General features: G+C 35.4%; 1 protein-coding gene across 1 annotated transcript in view; it reads left to right on the top strand.

The window, feature by feature from the left end:
- The window catches only part of prkcz (protein kinase C, zeta), a 206,199-nt gene that overhangs the window by 59,040 nt on the left and 128,546 nt on the right, over positions 1–18,613 (top strand). The gene's annotated exons all lie outside the window — the stretch shown is intronic.

The following is an 18,613-nucleotide window of genomic DNA, read 5'->3' on the forward strand; positions in this document are numbered from 1 at the left end:
CAATACTCAATATAGGCTGTGGCATTGACACGATGCTCAATTGGTACTAATGGGCCCAAACTGTGCCAAGAAAACATCCCCCACACCATTACACAACCACCACCATCCTGAACCGTTGATACAAGGCAGGATGGATCCATGCTTTCATGTTGTTGATGCCAGATTCTGACCCAACCATCCGAATGTTGGAGTAGAAATCAAGACTCATCAGACCAGGCAACATTTTTCCAATGTTCTATTGTCCAATTTTGTTGAGCCTGTGCGAATTGCTGCCTCAGTTTCCTGTTCTTAGCTGACAGGAGTGGCACCCGGTGTGGTTTTCTATTGCTGTAGCCCATCCGCCTCAAGGGTTGACATGTTGTGTGTTTAGAGATGCTCTTCTGCAGACTTCGGTTGTAACAAATGGTTATTTGAGTTACTATTGCCTTTCTATCAGCTCAAACCAGTCTGGCCATTCTCCTCTGACCTCTGTCATCAACAAGGCATTTGTGCTCACTGGATATTTTATCCTTTTCTGACTTTTCTCTGTAAACCCTAGAGATGTTTGTGTGTGAAAATCCCAGCAGATCAGCAGTTTCTAAAATACTCAGACCAGCCCGTCTGACACCAACAACCATGCCACGTTCAAAGTCACTTAAATCACCTTTCTTCCCTATTCTGATTCGGTTTATGCTGTAGCAGATTTTCTTGGCCATGTCTACATGCCTAAATACATTGAGTTGCTGCCATGTGATTGGCTGATTAGAAATTTGCGCTAACAAACAGTTAGACAGGTGTACCTAATAAAGTGGCCTGTGAGTATATTTCTGCTATGTGATTGGCTGACAGATTAATTCATGTTGTGTCAATATGCTCATTATCAACATAATATTAATGTTTTTACATTTTCTGCCTTTTTCATGTTTTGCAAATAAGACAGTAGATATATGACAGAAAAAAAACCTTGTATTGCTGCGAGCACAGTTTCTTTTGCGTTTAACTCGTGCATTTAACCACAAGGCTAGATACCTTGACGTTGACATACATTTTGTTGCAATTGGTGATTAGGATTTGTGATTCACTTCAAAGGGAATGTCTTAACAGTGTCTTTCAGTAATATGGCAGTCTCTCCAGGATTCTTCAAACAAATAAGAAAATATTATTTTTGTTACTAAAAAGACTCAAATTTGTGGCTATGTTTGCAGCTTTTCTTTTGTTGCAGAGAGAAACGTAAGTGTTTACCTCTTTACCCCATTGTGGTTACACACAACTCATGCTGTGGCCTGCCTGTTTTTCCACCCTATAAGTGTCAACTTTGATTTGATTTGATGATTTGTTGAGTATAATAAAGTCAGCTTTGTCCTCCAACCACTGGCAACACGCATCATATCACTCCAGCCAATAAGCTTCCTCCCTGAGGCACTGGCCAGCCAATGAGAGTCCTCATCTCAGTCTAATGTGAAAGCTTTTATTCATTCATTCATATATTATTTACCATGAATCTGTCAAAAAAGTCCTACTGACCTCCTTTCTGGAGGATGCATTATTATTTCATCCCACGTTGGCCATCTATTGACCTTTGTTTGAGACTGTTATCGGATTTTAATCCAATTATTGAGCCTGCAAATGGATCGAATTGGTGGAATATGTTGTTTCAGATTGTATTATTCTTTTTAAACTCCATAATTATTGGGGGAAAATATGATGGATTTTAAATAAAATGTACCTACCTGCCATTTACGAAAATTCATGAACAGTCACAAAACAGGACCCCGAGTACAAAGCTTGCAAGCCTTGTATCCCTTTAAGAAAACTATAAGACAGCTGAAGCTGTTCAGAAGACAAAGCTTCTAATGAGAAGTGTGATCTTCTTCTTCAAAGGTGTCTCTGACATGGCAGTGGAGGTCGGTCATCGCTAATGAGCACAGCATGTACTGTCTGTGTGCCATATGTACTGTATGTTGCTGATGTATATAGCATCTGTGTTTTCCACACACTTGCATGGTGTGGATAAGGCCATCAGGCTCAGAGCTGAAGCTCATGCATGCTTTTCTTAGTTTTGCTGCTTAAACAAACTTTCACACAATCATGTACTGACACATTCATACTGTACGGTCTTTCTCTCATATAATGTAGTTAAGCAATATCCCACAAAAACAAGTGCTGTTTTTGACCTAATTGTATCAAGTGTAAATGTGATGCTGCTTTTTTTTTTTAATACAGTTTAGTAAATAATAATTTAATATTCTGTTATTTCAGATATTAAAAATGATATATTTCATATATTAAATCTTATATCATATATTTAATCATATATATATATATATATATATATATATATATATATATATATATATATATATATATATATATATATATATATATACTGTACATATATAATTTTTTGCTTTAGTTTCGCCAACATAAATATTACCTATTAAGACCTGTTTTGTTTACTTTATTAAAATAATTTAGCATTTTGAATGATTCAATGGGCCATGCATATTGTTATTAATGCTTACTATAAACTTTTAAAAACAATGGTTCTTTATTGGCTCTGGATCTTTTATTCAGTCTTTAAAGGGATAGTTCACCCAAAGATTTAAATTTAGTGGTTCTAAATCTTTGACTTTTGTTTTTCTGTTGAAAGAAGATGTTTTAAAGTTGTTTTGAAACTATTTGCATTGAGTTCCATAGTATAATGGAAGTAGAATATCTTCTTATACTGTATGTTCAAAACTTAAAGAGGTTTGAATTTTGAAACAAGTGGATGGTGAGTAAATGATGACAGATTTTACTTTTTTGAGTGAAATCTCCCTTTAACATCCACAGAAACATTCCTGAGCAAAAAAAGACATTTAAAAAAATTCAATGTTCTGTAAATCCTGGAAAAAAAATGTTTTTTTTTTTTGTTTTTTTTCTTTTTTGTGGAACCAAAATGTTCATTCCAAAAAATGTGGCAAAATAAAAGTTTGTAAAAAAAAAAAAAAAGTGCACTCTATTTTGGTCACTATCATATACATAAAATGTTCATGTCCACGCACAACTTAAAAATAAACAAATAAGAAAGGACCATTTATAGATTTTTTTTCCTTTTCGCTATTACCACTCATGAATGTCACGTGAATTACGTTCGCAACGTTACCATAGAAACGTAAGTTGTTTGCCTTTTGTTGGTATCGTTAAATTGATCCGCAGTGCTGCACACATGCATTGGCCGAAATGAGTTCTTATTCATTTTGCTGTAAAAAAAAAAATACAGTAAACAGGGAATTCTAACTCTGTTTTCATTAGTTAACTGATTTCTAGTGACGCTTATCATTTTTTAAACTGTAAAATATTATTGAAGGGGCTCTGGTTTCCCCCACAAGTCCAAAAACATAGGTGAATTGGGTAGGCTAAATTGTCGTTAGTGTATGTGTGTGAATGAGTGTGTATGGATGTTTCCCAGTGATGGGTAGCAGATGGAAGGGCATCCGCTGCGTAAAACATATGCTGGATAAGTTGGCAGTTCATTCTGCTGTGGCGACACTAGATTAATAAAGGGACTAAGCCGAAAAGAAAATGAATGAATATTATTGAAGGGAGGGAGCTGGAGAGCAGTGTATTTTTGGTCAAAGAGCTACATGTGGCTCGCGAGCTATAGGTTCCCTACCACTGATATACATCATTGTAAGAACTATAGTATTATAAATGTAGCCCAGCGCCTTTGTTATAATTTACTTTTGTAATAGAGATAATGAGAATACTGTAACAGAGATAATGCAGATCTCAGAATGCAATATTTTAGCAATTGATCCTGCAGCTCTACTTCGGATACAAAACACTCTATTCTACTCTATTCTCTGCAATACTTCAATTACTGAAGAACTCTGAAATCAGTCAGGTTTAAAATTTCTTTTCAATGATTTTTCCTCAATGATTCATACTATATTTGCGATCATACAATCCAGACTGCATTAATAACTCCAATTCATGACTAGAGTTATCTATCATTCATTATTCAGCTGCATGCATCACTCTGTTGTCCCTTAAGTCTTGTAGCGAGAGCTTTACATATGATTCTAAAGGACCATCCAGACCCTGCAGGCCTGTTGTTTGTGTGCCTTCATGTTCATGAACTTAACATCAGCTCCTGATCACTGCTTTCTTCCGCAGAGAAGATTTCCTATGGGTTTGAAGCTTGAAGCTACCGGACTCTGATTATGTGCCATTGATTGATTTTTACCGTCATATTGACGTGTCCGTCTTGGGATCGGTTCTGTAAATTAATTTATTAGTTCGCCTTACCCTGCTCACTGCTGCTGACCTTGACTACTCATAGAGATGTTCTACAGCACACACACACACACACACACACACACACACACACACAAGATGGTTTAGTGGCTGTAAGGATTTTCAGACAAAGCTCAGTGTTGGTTTGCTGACCGTGAGGGGCTTAAAAGAGGAAAATAAGAGGCTCTGTGTTTAAAGAGGAGGAGATGGAGGAGGGGTGTTTCTGTTGGTGTGATTGGATCTGCCCCTCTGATTGGCTGTTTCTGAGCTGATCTGCTTGTCTGTCATCAGCCATGAAGCAGCCAGATGCCATTGTCATGAAATCTCTGATGCTCAGAGGACGACTGAAGGAATGGCTGGATGGGATGCTGGCAGGGTGGCAATGACATCCAATTATATATACAGGCAAGCCTGAAATTTGTCATACTCCTGGCAAATTCTGAATTAAAGTTACTCTTATTTATACTCTTATAGTTTTTTTGGTTTTGTTTTTACTGAAAATGACACAGGCTTTTCCCAAAAGATGATTAGATGAAAAAAACTTTAAGTCAGAATTTGCCAGGGTTATGAATAATTTTGGGCTTGATTGTGTGTGTGTGTGTGTGTGTGTGTGTGTGTGTGTGTGTGTGTGTGTGTGTGTGTGTGTATATATTTATACAACAGTTCTGTCTGGTTCTTGAATCTGATTGGCTGATAGTCATGCAATATTCTGCAAATAACAGCACACGTACAGCCCCTTCACCCTTGTGTATTACTCCACCCACATACAGCAACAAGCAGAGGACACTCTACAATTTGACAAATATTGCTGCTGTTGGGCAACAGAATGTACTTTTGAGACCTTTTTTAGTCGAGAATGTAGTTGTTTAGATTGCAACTATGCAGTTTACTTATAAGGATAGTGCTATTTTAAATATTTATAATTTCTGAGAGACCATTAGCCTGTCATTGAGCAGACCAATAATGGTTGACGCTGTCCATCCACAAGATGGCGATAGAGACTGCATAATAAGCCCTTAGAGAAGGAAAAATCCAGCGTAATTTTAAACTATAGCTGAGCAAATCATTATAAAACTGGTAAGGGATTTTATTAGTCGATCTCTCTATTTTGTATGTTGTAGTGCTGTATTTATACCGCAGTATAAACAGACCCATTCTGTTTCTAATGAGTCTCCTCTTTTCGCTACTGCAGACTAGTCCAGTTAACAGAAAGAAAGAAAAAATGCCCGCATGTGTTTAGCGTTTTTCCTTATCACAAACCCAACAGTAATCTGGTAGTGATTGCGTTGCTGGGAAATCTCTGTAGACTGATGGCATTTCATGCCGTTCAGCCTTATAATCTTAAAATGTGAGCAAAATCACCTGTTTTGTCATCACTTTAGACATTACGCTAGAGAATCATCCAAATACATAGCTCTAAAGTGACGTTGGTGAAGTAGCAACAGTTTCTGCTGTTCTGACGTCAGCTGCAGATGTGAATGAATGGTGGAAGAAAGTTGTTTTTGAGACTCTCCGTGTTTGAATTTCTTTTTTATATGCACGATTATGCCATCAAACTGTTGTATAAACGCAATATCACGTAGCAGTGCGATGTGGTTATTTATCATCACTGGTGTGACACTAAGGCTATATATCGTCACTGAAGCCTCATGTCAACGCACACCTCCCACCAGTGCCGATACACAGCCACATTGCACTTATACTCATGTGATATTACACATATATAAAAAAACTATTTCAAATATCATTTCATCATATATCACATTCATTATTCATAAAATACTTTGGATATTTGAATAATATAAATAAGTTATTTGTGGGACCCTAATAAGTTTTGCTAAGTTATTTGCTCTTTACAAATAACTAATAATATATGTAAATATTCCTCTGCATTCTTATTCCTCAAGTCAATTAAAGTGATTTCTTGAATACAGTAGTTCCTCTGAGAAACAATGCATGGCTGGATATATTGTAAGTGGCTCGGAAACTCAATGCTGTAATCAGAAAGATTGGCAATGGCAACCTAGTTTAGTTAGGGATCCGAGAACGACAACAAAATTGGCAAGAGCAGAAAAAAAGAAAATCAGGGCAAATTTGAAAGTGAAGTGGAAAAGACGGGGCAGAGGATGATTTTGAGCCTCAGTTATTATGTTGTCATTGTCAGGGTGTGTGTGTGTAAATACAGAGCAGACGGTGTGTTGATCAGAGCTCTCAAATACATATTCAGCAGCACAAATAAACAGAAAGATGGATGATGATGAGCAATCACAGCAATGTTTGACCTCCTATGATGAACAATAGAATACATTTACATTTAATCATTTAGCAGACGCTTTTATCTAAAGCAACAAACAAGCGAGGAAAAATCAGTTCAGGTCTTTACTTGGCATTCAACTTTTTCACTAGCCTCACCGCGGTTTAAAAAAAGTTTAATTTCCTTCAAATGTTTCAGAAAAACATTGAGATTTTGTCAAGATGAGTAGAGTAGAGTCAAATCAGCTTTATTGTCAATTCTGCCACATTATTTGGATTTACTAAATGTTTTTAAGGTAAGTGGTTGCAAATAATTTATGTGGGCTGAATTTAAACAAACAAATTAAATTTAGTGATGTTCAACTTAATGTGTTTGTTTAAATTCAGCCCATATAAATTGTTTGCAACTTACTTATCCTAAAAAATTACATTTTTTAAATCTAAAAAAGTCCAATGAATAATTTTTCTCAGTGTAGAATTGAAATTGTGTTACTCCTAGACCATGGGTGCATACAAATAGCAAAAATACTACAAGAGGGATGTGTGTATATACAATAAATACAAATAATTATAGTAAAAAATGACAATTTACAAAAAGATTATAGAATTGGTACTTTTTTAAGCTTTTATTATGCTGCACTTGACTGTTGTTTCCTGTTCTTCTAGGATCACATGTGGAAGAAGCGCTGATTTCACATTCTAAATATATTTTAGGGTTCTGTTATGATGCTGCCCTGTGCAGTCTAATAAAACAGCCAACAAATTAAAGCGGTTTTGGTGTTTTACTGTTTTCTATAAAACCAAACAGGAAATTGAGCGTGTGTGACGTCATTAGCTTTGTCACACAGGACACACCGTCTGTGTCTCTAGTTAAAATTGTTTATTTCTGTGGATTTGGACTTTCTTTGAAACATTTGGGATAATGCAAGTACAGGAAAATATATAATGCTATTCAAGATGCTTTTAATAAAATCTCACATGTTGTTTAAAGTATTATTTTTATGTTGATGAAGAAACTTTGCATTTACATTCCTCAAAATGTTTATTCTAGTGTTTTGTTTCTTCAGATTATTCAAATATTTCTTCACACAATGAAACAAATGGTCATTTCTTTTAAGACCTCTTCACTGAAAGCTTCTTTGAGATGTCTCAATTCAAAAGATCCAACTCTGTCGATGTCAAAGGTGTGGAAAAAAGGTTATAACAGAACCTGTTTTTATTAACATGCATATTAAATCAACAAATGTAAAAAAAGTTAAATAAAATAAAATAAATAAAAGTGCCTCGTGCATTTAAAAGTACATTAATAACAAGTGCAAAGATAGTAAAACAATTAATTTACTGTGTCAGCAAAACACAAGAGCAGAGCTGCCTAAACTTTTTCTTATGAAGGGCCAAAAACCAAACTTGATTGAGGGCTGTGGGCCGAAGGTGAATATAGCAAACTGGATTACATTGAAGTTGCCATGTGTAATTTCCTGTTTATTTGACAATATTTCAAAATAAATAGAAAAAAAATTACTTTAATTGTATTAACTAATGCGTTTATAAGATGTATATTTATTGAACTTGGGCGACACAGTGGTTCAGTGTTTAGCACTGTTACCTCACAGCAAGAAGGTCGCCGGTTCAAGTTCCGGCTGGGTCAGTCGGTGTTTCAGTGTGGAGTTTGCATGTTCTCCTCATGTTCGTGTGGGTGTTCTCTAGGTGCTCCGGTTTCCCCGACAGTCTAAAGACATGCACTTTAGGTGAATTGTATAAACTAAATTGGCTGTAGTGTATGTGTGTGACTGAGGTGTATTGGTGATTCCCAGTATTGGGTTGCATCTGCTGTGTAAAACATATGTAGAATAAGTTGGCGGTTCATTCCACTGTGGAGACCCCTGATAAATTAAATGCACTAAAACGAAGGAAAATGAATGAATGAATAAATTAATGAATAATGAACTTATCTGAATAAAAACATACACAATTCCATTTATTACACAATAGAGTTCAATGTTGAACAGTCAAGCTGCACATGCTTTTGCCTTGATTTGCACACCGATGTCTTCTGCAATGTACTCCATTCGGTAAATGACAGTATGTACACTTAAAAAAATCTGGTTAATTTACCCGTTTAATTGATACATTTAATTTCAGATAGCTAAACAACAAACATAAATGCATTCCTCAACCCCTCTCTATCATTCTTCCTCTCTTCTCAGATGAGGTTGTTATGACATCTCTGATCAGTAGGTTTTGTGTTGATTTGAAGCATTGTATACCTCTCTGTCCAATCATCTTTGAAAAATTACTGATTACCCTGCCCAATTTCGACAAATGTAATACGCTCACTGTATGTCAAGACAAAGTCATGCTTGAAAACTTCGCCTTCGTCTGCATTTCTGACCATAACAAAAAAGAAATCCCAGTATTTACAAGTTTAATATGTATCTATCAAAGTAGGAATGCCACACTTTTAATTCCTTATGTGCTATAAAGGCTGTGTGTGTGCGTGTGTGTAGGTCTATTCTTTCTAGGTCCAGACATTGAGATTCTATAGGGTCTGATGCTTGTATAATTTACTGAATATGACTTTTGTCTTTTGATGTATATTTAGGCCCCTCCTCCTTAGCCCTTCTCCTTACCCTTACCCCTTGTTTTGCTCGTTCACATGAAGGGGTAGGGGTGTCTCAATTCTCTTTAGCATGAATGCGTAGGGTTAAGGGGAATGATATCATGTCTCAGTGATTTCCTGAAGAGAAATACCAAAAGATGGAATAACTACAGCAGTCGCGATCGTCTATCTCATATGAAGTAAGAGATCGCACTGATGTGATGATGTGTGCAGGTGATGTACTACTGTAAAATTTGAAGCCATTCCCCTTCACACACCTTTCAAGGGCCAAGGGGAAGGGGTACAAAAATAGAATTGGGATTGGCCTTTAATTTTTTTACTTTAATAAATGATAAATTAATATGCGTGTTCTGATTATCAGCGATCTAGCGGCTGCTGACTACAAATCTGCCATTTATGGACTACAAGATCCAGTCAAGCACCACACACACACAACCGATTCCTAATCCTGACTGATCAAATCAAATCAAATTACATCAGATTAAATTCTCACAGCCGGAGGATCATTACGAACTGATTACATGGACTTTAAATACAGCACACACACACACTTCAGGGCTGAGTCTTGTTAAACCTTACTGTGAACATTACGATTTGTTTCCCATGCCTAGTCTTGCCGTGTACTGATCTTTGCTTTGTTTTGTTTGTTTATTCATGTCTGCTGCCTGCCTTTGACCATCCACCTGCTTATTGACTATGATTCTGTTTTTCCTGTATACATCTGTTTGCTCCTGTGTTGACCATTGCTTGCCTGACCATCCTGACTTGCTAATAAATCCTGCGTTTGGACCCTCACTCCCTGTTTTCAGCATAACTTCACGTTACAGTGTGTGTGTGCTTAGACTTTCTGTTTGTGTGATGATCTGACATCTGATGGCATTTAAGGGCTCTATTTTAATGATCTAGGCGCAATGTCCAAGGCGCAGGGGGCAAAAGCAAGGCGTGTCTGAATCCATGTTTGCTATTTTAAAGACGGAAAAGTCTGCTTTGCACTGCGGCACATGGTCTAACAGGGTTGAGCTTATTCTCTTAATGAGTTGTAGGTGTGTTTTGAGAATAAACCAATCAGAGTCTAATCTCCCATTCCCTTTAAGAGTCAGTTGCGTCGCACCATGGCGCATTTGCTATTTACATAGCAGACTTTGTAAGTGGAAAAAACTGTTAAACATAGCATGCAAACTGTTAAACAGAGCAGCGTTACAATGCATTCCACATTCTTTATTTTCACTTTCACTCTCTTCCGTGGATAAGGAAATGTGTTGTATGCACAGACATCCATTAGCCTACATAATTAATCTCGTTTGTTAAGTGCAAAGATTTGTTTCAAAACAATTTTTAAATTCAGTTCTAATTTCCAGCAAGCTAATAAATTAACTGTAATAACAAAGTGTGGTCAAAAAACTGAGTTCTATCCAAATACACATGTTATACCCCATATGGTTCAAAACCCAACAGGTGGACAAGTCTAAGCTTATCTTTAATAAAACAAATATAAATATGCACATAATAAATACTACTACTAATAATAACATTATACAAAAGCACATTGTCATGAATAAACTGAAAAAGCCCCCCGAAATGAAGAAAGCATGGAGGTTTTTTATATTTATGTAGAAAATAGTAATTTTTGTAATATTTTGTTCCTTTAATTATTTTTCATTTGTAAATATATTTGCGTATTGCTGTACATCCTGTGTGTATCAAGCAATATGTAAGGGAGGTGCACAACTAATGCGCTGTGCGCTGGACTTCAGACTTGCTCTCAGCTGACCTATAGTGCAGTCTGTTTTAGTTCCTCAAAATTGCAACACGCCAAAAATGCGCCTTAACACACTTCTTATCTAGATCGAAACACCCATAAGTCCACAAAGTAGTGCAAATGGATTTGCTATTTAAACAACGTGGTGGAAAAGGGGAAATTAAAGTTGTGCTGGTCTGAAAATAGCAACACGTCATAGAAACACGCGCCGGGTGTATGATAGGGCTCTAAATGTCTTTATTCACACACATAAAGCTGATTTCAATGTTTTCTACAGATGTTTCTGATAGCAGAAAAGAGTCACCAAAAGCCTTTCCGGGACAGTAAGTGATTTGCCCCAGTGTCCCACATGATGAAACCCACAATCATGACACAAGCTTTTGTTTATTCACAGCATCTCTAGTTAGATTACAAATACAGTATTTACAGCATGTTACCACATATCCAGCCTTCTGTTGGTTTAAATACGGTATTTGAGCATTTAAAATAGATCAACAATGATATTTTTTATTGCATAATGTTCTTTAAAGATGGTCATGTGAGCTTTATTAATGTCACAGAATTAATTCCCCTCTTATAAGATTTAGAGGGCATCTGTAATCTGTGTGGGATTACTGCGCTCCAATGGCTGACATCAGATTTTGTGACTTCTTGCTGTGTCGAAGTCACAAGTAAAAGTGGAGTGAGCGTGTGGTGTTCGTATAATCTCCCATAATGCATTCCTCCATATTTTATATAGCCACAGTTTCTGGTGGGTGTTTCTGCACTGTTAATCCTCTCTTTTTTTAAAGCGCTGACACAAACCCTCCGCTTTTTCAACCCTCTTGTTAAAACATGTCTAAAGAAAAGTCTCATCTTTCCCTATCTGCCACAGATAAAAGCTCTTTTCTGGTGGAATGGCATTGTATTGGCGATATGATGATGCTGTGATGGCTGTTGTTTAAAATGAGGGCTCTTCCATCACCTTGTCATTCCGTTCCTCTTTTTTGCTGTTTCTCCGAGCTTGCGTTCACTTGCGTAAGCATTGATCCACAGATGGCACAGCTGACCTGTTCTCTGTTAATGTGTTTGTGTGACCTCCTGACTCTGGGAAAACGTTTTATCTTAATGACTTAATGTGTAACATTCCCTTAAAACATCAAATATGGCATATGATCATTGCTACACAGACCCAAATAAGAATACACTGTGTAAAATGGGGTATGAAGTCCAGCAGCACAACTTCTGAGACATTGACCAATGGTAGAAAAGACTGGGCACATCACGACTCAAACCTCAAGACCATTTTTGTACTTCTGCCCTGGTCAAGCCTGTGTTTCAGATTGTCCAGGCATTTTTTTCTATTTGCTGAACATGATTTTAACTATGTACTATACATACTGTACAATTGAAGTCAGAATTTCTAACCACCCTCTATATTTTTTTCCCCCTATTTGTGTTTAACGGAAAGATTTTTTTTCAACGCGTTTCTAAACACAATAGTTTTAATAACTTACTTCTAATAACTGATTTATTTTATCTTTGTCATGATGACAGTATATTTTACTAGATATTTTTCAAGATACTAGTATTCAGCTTAAAGTGCAACTTAAAAGCTTAACTAGATCGAGGTTAACTAGCCAAGTTAGGGTAATTAGGCAAGTCGTTGTATAACGAGGGCTTGTTCTGTAGACAATTGAAATATATTGCTTAAGGGGGCTAATAATATTGACCCTAAAATGGGTTTTAAAAATTTGCACACTGCTTTTATTGTAGCCAAAATAAAACAAATGAGAAAGTTCTAATAATTAATCACAATTATATTCAGGCTGTCAATCGATTAAAATATTTAATCGCAATCAATCACATGACGACCACAAGTTAACTCGCCATTAATCGCATATTTTATCTGTTCTAAATATACTTTAATATAATGTTGCATTTTGAAACTGCATAACTACATCAGGGACTTACGTGCACACAATAAGAAACTGGGTCTCACTTTATATTCCTTAGCTACTATGTACTTCAAAATATAAACACAATGTACTTAATGTGTTCATAATGTATTGGAAAACACTTCTGGTGGTCTTGAGGTGGGATACGGTTAAGGTTAGAGACAGGTTTGGTGGTATGGGTAGGTTTAAGGGTGGGTTAAGGTGTAAGGACTGATCAACAGTGTAATTACAGATGTAATTACATAAATTAATTACAGATGTAGTTACAGTCATGTATTTAATCAGTCATAAGTACAATGTATAAACTTGTATTTAGACAATAAATACATTGTAACGATTGATTAATTTCAGTTTAATTACATATCAGTTAAGGCCACTTATTATAAATGGTTGCATGTAAATGAAAATTCTTTTCTGAACCAAAATCAAGCACTTAGCTGAAAAAAAAATGTTTCTTCTTGGGGGATTTTCACTATATATTATGCTATTTTTTCACCATTGCATAAATAAAACTGTCAAAAATGTATTTTCACAGTTTTGTCTAGATTTTTTAAGAAAATAATTAATTGCAAAAGTAAAAATTATTATTATTATTATTATTATTATTATTATTATTATTATTATTATTATTATTATTATTATTATTCTTTTTTAACATTTCAAACTAAAATTAACCTTGGATGTCAGATGTTCTACAAATAATGCTTAGTCTTCTCAATGAATGGGGAAAAATGCTTTAAGACCCCATATCAGTTAAAAACCAGCACTTGTTAAGTATTCAGCAAACAGAGGTTTTCAGGCACACATATTTTAAAAAATAAAATAAAAATAATAATTAATATTTATTTTAGTTTTTAGCTTTTTAGGACAATTTATGATTTCTTTAATATAATGAAAGGTCTCTGTCCATATTTCTTAACTTTCCTACATTCTGCTCTTTTCTTGTTCCGACTGAAGGTCTCGACATTTGAGGTGTTTTTTTGTCAGACCCCAACTAATATAATAACATAAATGACCTCAGGCAGCTGTGTAAAATAACACACCACGGGTTTTCTTTCTCTCTGAGTGGTTGTTAAGCTAATTGGTTTGTTGTCTGAGGATGGATGTCTTCGAAAAAGCTTTTAAAGTGACCACCTCCTCCTTCCCCCTCTTTAAACTGCATCATTTGGAAGTTTGCCCATGATAAAAGCAGACTATCTCACTCATCTCGTTTGTGTTTACGTTTATGTAGCTTGAAGTTCCTAGACACCATCTGCTCCTCTGCAGCAAACATATTGAAGACTTACTGTAATGTTTCCCTCAACTGAACAGCACTGTAAATTAACTCATTTGACATCTTCAGAGATTTGTTATATGAAGTGCTACAAAGAGTCAATGATCTGTAGTTTTTTTCTAAAGGTGTCATGAACTGAAAATCAAAATTTACTTGATGTTTTGAGAGAGGTCATTGCCTGTTTTAAAAACATGCCATAAGTTTCAAACTCAATTTTCATGTTTGTCTAAAAACTGTTTGAATTGACACCAATTTGCTAAAAGCACATGTTGTGCAATGTGCTACTTAATTGCGTAAGAGGGCTCTATTTTAACGATCTAGGCACAAAATCTAAAGCGAAAAAGCACAAAGGGCGCGTCCGAATCCACTTTTGCTATTTTAGGCATGGAAAAATATGTTCTGCGCATGGTCTAACAGGGTTGTGCTTATTCTCTTAATGAGTTATGGGTGTGTTTTGAGCATAACGTGCATTAAATTAATCAGAGTCTCATCTCCCAATCCCTTTTAGAGTCAGTTGCGTCACACCATGGTGCATTTGCTATTTACATGACAGACTTTGTAAGTGTAATAGAGTGCTTCACTAGCGAGGAAACAGTTAAACAGACCATCTGCAGCGTGAGGATAAAAAAATGAGCCTCCTCCAATTGGCCTCTTTTCTTTCTCTTTACTTTTACTCTTTACTTTACTCCTTTACTTTTGTGGATATGGAAATGTTGTTGTACGCACTCCACTGGAGACATCCATTAGCCTGCATATTTGATTTAGCTTGTTAAGCGCAAAGATTTGTTTCAAAACCATTTCTAAATTCAGTTCTAATTCCCAGCAAACGAATAAATGAACAATAATAATGAAGTGTGGTCAAAAGTTATTTCCAAACTTCTTATGCCCCATATGGCGATGCATACATCTCCAAAACCTGACAGGTGGACACATCTAAACTTGTTTTTGTTAAACAAATATAAATATGCACATAATAAACAATACTGCTAATAATGATAACATTATACAAATGCACATTTTGGTGGCGCAGCAGGTAGTGCTGTTGCCTTACAGCAAGAAGGTCGCTGGTTCAAGCAACGGCTGGGTCAGTTGGCGTTTCTGTGTGGAGTTTGCATGTTCTCCCTGCATTCGCGTGGGTTTCCTCCGGGTGCTCCGGTTTCCCCCCCAGTCCAAAGACATGCGGTACAAGTGAATTGGGTAGGCTAAATTGTCCATAGTGTGAATGACTGTGCATGGATGTTTCCCAGAGATGGTTTGCGGCTGGAAGGGCATCCGCTGTGTAAAACAAATGCTGGATAAGATGGCGGTTAATTCCGCTGTGGCGACCCCGGATTAATAAAGGGACAAAGCCAAAAAGAAAATGAATGAATGAATGAATGAATGAATGAATGAAATGCACATTGTCATGAATAAACTGAAAAAAGTTTATATTTATATAGAAAATAATAATTTTGTAACATTTTAATCCTTTACATTTTTTCATATGTAAAGATATTCGTGTTTTGCTGTTAATCCTGTGTGAATTATGCAGTGTGTAAGCTTTGGACCTGCATAGGCGCATAACTAATAACTCCACAGAAGAAGATCAACGCCCACTTGGCTTGAGTGTGCAAAAGACGCAATATGTGAACGGCCAATGTGACTTTCTTCTTTGAGTGAGAATGACTTTAATTGCAGCTTTCTGGCATATACCACAGCTACCAAGTAAGGATGCTTTTGGCAATAGAATCGCAAGCCTGATCAGGGTGACCCATACTGAACCATACCTTACTGTACTGAACTGAACTCTACCATACTGCTTAGCGGAAATGAGGAATGTGTGAGCAAGTGTTTATATTATGTATTAGTTATTTGCTTTGTCTGTGGTTACTTGTTGTTTCATATGTGATCAGTTTTTTAGCATTTCAACCTAAATCAGAGCAGCGTTCATCTATATGAAGGATGTTCAGTAGGCTGTCAGTCATACACCACAAAACTGTTAGCTAATCACACTAGGGGGCGTTTACTACCAAATATACCCCTATTCTAGCCTAAAATTTACCACAAAGAAAAGTACAAAATAAATGTTCTTGAACCCTCAGTCAAAAAACTCAACTTTTTTTTTTTTCATTCTTATGTTGTCTTGCAGAATTTCACATTAAACTGGTTTGAGCAGGTCGTATTGAGGGGCTTGTGTGTTTTTTTTTAAATTGCTATTGCATTTAGTTGCTTAAAAGGGATTTTAGTCAGCTTTTTGTAGTGCTCAAGCATATAAATGCTCTCAAAAATAACAGCCATTGAGTAAAAGTCAGAAAAAGTGTGTTTGATGTGGTTTTTAATGTTGTCTCTGTTGTGCCAGTGTCCGGCTGTTCTTGTAAATGATGTCATCCTGTCAGTCAACGCGTGCTTGGCTTTTTGTTTCACATTTTCATCAATGCCCACTCTGTCCAATTCGCTTTGTTTTTACCAGCATGAAACATTTGTCAAGCGTCACGATTGGATTACACAGACACATGTGTTTGATAAATACATCTGACAGGCTGCTCAGACTGATTCTTTAGCAGTATTCAGTGTGTGGTCGGTGAGAGGGAAAACGTGGAAGACGGTGACTTCATCTTCATCATTATCTTCTGGAGGATATCAAATGGTTGTTTGAAACATGGAAGTATTGATTCTGCTTTTTCATTGATTCATTGATTTTCTTTTCGGGTTAGTCCCTTTATTAATCAGGGGTCGCCACTGCGGAATGAACTGCCGATTCTGCTTTTTCTTTAGCTAGAATTAAAAAAATGTAGATGATAATTTTGGTAACACTTTATTTTGATGGTCCATTTGAGACTTCTGTTGATACTGCTCCTTCAACACATTTAACTGACTATAAAAACATTGCAAGTACATGTCAACTTACACTAACCTTACCCCCAACCTAACAGTCTACTTATAATCTAAAGAGAATTAGTTGGCATGTAGATGCAATGTAACTAAATTCAACAAACGGACCATCATAATAAAGTGTGACAATATTTTAAGCCTACACACAGTTGTGGTCATGAGTTTAAACACAATCTAGTTTGGAAAATAATGAAAACAAGTACTGTCCTGAAAAGCTATTTTATGTAACTTGCTCTGGCTGATCTATGAATGTTTTTGTTTTGTGGTAGTTGTTTGAGAGTCAGTTGTTTGCCCTGAGCAGTTAAACTGCCTGCTGTTGTTTAGAAAAATCCTCCAGGTCCTGCTTTATCTGCATATTTGACCTCTTTCCATCTACTGCATGCTTTTGAGATCCATCTTAGTATAATGAGCACAGTTGATGGAATTGTATTACAAAAGATAAATACATTCAGTGATGCCAAAGAAGGAAATGCAGGACTGCTATTGTAAAATATATATTGTGTAAAGATCTTATTAAGAAAAACTAATAGAAATTAAATAAATAAAATGTATTATTATTATTATTATTATTATTATTATTATTATTATTATTATTATTATTATTATTATTATTATTATTATTATAAAATAAATATGTTTTGGATGCTGTTCCCAAGCCACAATTGTATCTCATTTATAATTTTTTTAAAATAATAATAATAATAATATTAAAAATTATTGCATTAAAATTGTAATAAAATAAACTGAAAAATATTATATTTTTTATATTCAACATCAAATGAAATATAATGAAAATGGTTGAAAAAGGATATTAATTATTTTTGATAAATGTTATAAATGTCGTTAGGGTTAGGTAAATTGTTTTATAATATATTTAGATGTAGAAGATGGAAATTAAATTACATATTTACATACAGTAACATATATTAATAGTTATAATGTATTTAATTTTTTTCTACCAAATTCTTTTTTTTTAAAGATTTTAAATTAAATGAATTTTTGGTTTTATTAAAATAAATAAATAAATAAATAAATAAAATGTCTTCAAAATAAATGTTTCAAAATAAAAATAAATATATTTAGTATTCAGTTATTTATATGGCACTTTATTTAATCTTTAATCACCATCACAGAATTCAAATTGTTTAAATCGATGCATAAGTGATGGGCTAATTTGTGAGTTGGGTATTTAATTATGCATTATACACATATTTGAGCTGTATTTGTTTCCTGGATTTATTTTAAATGACATTTTTATAAACTGTTTGAATTACTCTCATGCTTGTTTGCTTTAATCACAGGATGATGTTTGAGCACATCTGCTCTGTGACTGATCCACACACACATGCAATTTTATTTCAGTGATGCACCACTGGGCCATAATGGAAAACCATTAGAGCTGTACAAACTTTTATCTGCTGGTGGTATACATACCAGTCACAGGACCTTCAACTAACCCCTGTATTTACATGAAATCACGCAGTCTCTTTCAATAGATAAACCAGAGAGGCTGAATCCCTGCAGTAAGGCATAGCAACACAACTGAATTTAAGGGATAGTTGACCCAAATATGAAGATTCTGCCATTATTTACTCGCCCTTCTCTTCCCAATCTGTTTGAGTTTCTTCTGTTGAACACTAACT

The sequence above is a fragment of the Danio aesculapii genome, chromosome 8 (assembly GCF_903798145.1).
Source record: "Danio aesculapii chromosome 8, fDanAes4.1, whole genome shotgun sequence".
Lineage (NCBI taxonomy): Eukaryota > Metazoa > Chordata > Actinopteri > Cypriniformes > Danionidae > Danio > Danio aesculapii.